This window comes from Trachymyrmex septentrionalis, unplaced genomic scaffold (assembly GCF_001594115.1).
Source record: "Trachymyrmex septentrionalis isolate Tsep2-gDNA-1 unplaced genomic scaffold, Tsep1.0 scaffold85, whole genome shotgun sequence".
Taxonomy (NCBI): Eukaryota; Metazoa; Arthropoda; class Insecta; order Hymenoptera; family Formicidae; genus Trachymyrmex; species Trachymyrmex septentrionalis.
The window spans coordinates 128,556-131,806 of NW_017306038.1; the positions used below are offsets into that span (position 1 = coordinate 128,556).

The 3,251-nt window shown below is 45.0% G+C and overlaps 1 protein-coding gene across 3 annotated transcripts in view; it reads left to right on the plus strand.

Annotated features, from left to right (window-relative positions):
* Positions 1–3,251, plus strand: part of LOC108755159 (neurogenic protein mastermind-like) — a 212,517-nt gene that overhangs the window by 115,173 nt on the left and 94,093 nt on the right. The window lies entirely within an intron of this gene.

A 3,251-nucleotide genomic window follows, 5' to 3' on the forward strand; every position in this document is an offset into this window, starting at 1 on the left:
AGAGATTATTATAATCTCGAGCATCGAATGAAAATCTTATCCTGGGGGCAGGCACGTGTCAAGGAGGCGAGGATCCGATGTTGTGGGGGCGAGCGCGAGTTTCCAGTTCAGCGATGCAGTGACGCGTGATGTGGCATCCCGATTTCTGGCGTGTCATAACAGGGGATTAAGCCTCGCACGGGCGGCGAACGGATGGACGGAAGGACGGCCGGCTCATGGCTGCGCGTCGGAATTATTTATACCACTTGATTACGCGTCGCACTGCGCCGCGCCGCCTCACGTCGAACCGCGCCGAAGCGACCAACGGAAACGAACGACTTGGTGTGGTGATGAAACGGAGCGGACGGAGCGTAGCTCTAGCTTGCGGAGCGGAGCGGCGCGACGCGGAGAAGCCTTCTTCCTCTCCCAGTTTGTCCATCTCCGCGCGCATGGATCTCGCTCTATTGACGATCGATGCCGACGCTGCAACCGCCGGCATATATATATATATGTATATATGTGTGTGTGTATGTGTATATATATATATACACGCTCGGTCGTTATCGGCGACGTCAGGAGTCGCGATAACGAGGACGACGACAATTCCAACGTGGAGTGACATTGAGGAAAGTCGAGTGCGTATCTCTCGCGTTCCCTCTCTCTTTTTTCTTGATTTTTATCGATTATTCGGTATGCAAAGTAACTGATTATATAAGAGTCATTCAACGCTTTCGAGTGCTTTGCTTTTGGTCACTTTGCGGAACATTGTAAATTTAAGTCCCGGCCATTATGCGGGGGAGCTATGAAACGAGGGACCGCAACAACAATAGAAACTAGCGACTAACCTGCAAACGCAGGGGATTGAATATCGCACGAGATTTCAACGCCATTCGGCATTAGATTGTGAGGGTTGTTCCCTTCTGCTGAATGAAAATCTTGAACAGAACCAAAGGCGGCAATTATGGATAAAGCTACACTCGGGGTATCTTCCGTGTCTGTCAGTCGTTATCCGGATGAATTCCGGATTGTATTTTGCAAACGCTAGATATCGTCCGATGTCATCTGTCTGTATTGGAAACCTGGCTGAAACTTCACCGCCTCGGACGAGCTCGTATCTCTTCGAAGGAGATCATCAATTGCTTAAATGATAGAATTGGCAGGATCGGTGATGATGTGGCACCATTTATATTTGACTCTTTACACGCGCTAGGGTTCTGCAGTTCTAAACTGCTCCTGTCTGTGTTTTTATAGATTTCCACGTCATGACTATCTTCTTGATTTTCCTGAATTACTTCATCGTCTTCCGTGACACTTTAGTGCTGACCTTGGTATTCACTCGCACTAGACTCTGATTAGATTCTACCGTTTGTGAAATTGTCGAATCTGTACTTAATTTTTGTTCCTTTGCACCGACCCATCGTCGAAGAATCTCTAGACTTTTCTAAATCTACGCATCTTCAATGACGCTGCGACGTTCATTTCTTTTCAACTATGCTTCCCCACTGAAATTAGAGTTCGTCATTTTTACTGTTGAATCATTTCCTTGACGATCTCGAGCGAATTGTACCGGAACGCTCTTTATAGATATCAGTTTGAAGATCAGTCTCTATAAACACTTAAGCGAATGCTACAAGCATGTTCCATATCGCGATCTACCTCCCAAGTTTTGCTAGCGTCACTTAGAACTACGATGGGAACGTGACATGGCCAGAAGAATGAGAAGAAAAGATCTGATTGGAACTTCGATCACTACAAAATATTGAGGAATCAAGTACTAGAACTTGTGCGCAATGCCCAAGAAGATTTATTATCTTGAGGGCTTACGTGAGCTTCGAAGTTCACACTGAAGTTGCTCAGACATCTTGGACTAATCAAGACAAATATTTCTAACACGGGAAACTATCTATGATACATTCATTACATCGGCTTTCATCTTTCTTCTTCGCGTTGTATTTGCGCATACTTTGGGTAATACCGGGATACTCCCTCGTTCTAATCGTATTCAAACACATTCTCCGACTACTACTATATATCTACTTTTATTTCTAATTTCAATTGGAAGTCGGCGCACGCAACACGCTATATTTGCGAGCACTTCCTTTTTTTTAATAATTTTATTTCTTTCCTCTTTATATAAAAAAAATTGTTTTTTTTTAGCATTTCCAATGTCTGTTGTTTTCTTTTTATACGCTGCGTAGCTGCTAAATCGATGTGTTTCAGGAGGCGTCGTCTCAAAGCGCCTAATAAATATCGAATCAATCTTTTTTTTTTTTCCCTTTTCTCCTTCTCTCTCTCTTTCTATCTTTCTTCTTTGAACGACGGTCGAGTATCGTACGACACGAAATTTCGAGGCGTCCTTGAGCGTCTTCTTTTAATGCTGCCAAAAACTCGAACCATGATATGAACGCAAAGGCGTACATTACCGTCGTGTGTGGATCGACGAAACTGATTTGCGTTTGCATTTTTTATTTATCGACGTGCCGAAATCCGATTGATCGCTATTTATTTTCTCGCACCGTTTAAAATATTCAATGTCCCAGCATTATTTACGGCCGAATTAAATCTCTGTACTGAACTTTAATACACTTATTATCGCTCGATAATGCTGCCAGTGACGATAATAATAATTTGGATGAAAGGAGAGACCGCGATCGTTACCTTACAGCGAAAAGTAGAGCACGTTGCCGGTACGAGCAACGGATTCACCGGTCCACCGCGATAAATTTACTTCGCAGACGAGTGGGCGCTCGTTGAAAACCACGTCGAGATAAATCGCTGCGCTATCGACATTATTACGTCTACAGCTCGCCGCGGAGTCGCAGAAAACTAGATCGCATCGTCGCGGGAGATCGGGGGCCGTTTTCGCTCATTATTTTTCCTCGCACCTGATTATAACGTCCAATTACTCTTTTCCGCGGTTCGATTTCGGTTCGCGATCTATTATATTTACGTCCGCAGTCATCGCGATTTGTCACGCGACGCGATCGCGTGCGCGCGTTTTCCGGGGGGGGGGGGGAGAGAAGAAAAAAGAACGATTTCCACGCCTCTCTTCGAGATTTTAGACGGCAAAAAAAGTACTCAACCAACCTTGGGCGGGTTATTGGGGGTTTAAACGGAAATCCTACGTGTCGCTCTCTGCGGTTCCGTCGATAGTCTCCTGTGTGTCCGTAAAAGATATATTTAGCCTGCGCATCGTGAAAACGAAGATGCAATCGATGAAAGAGAGAGAGAGAGAGAGAGAGAGAGAAGTGGGGTATAACGGAGGAGGCAAC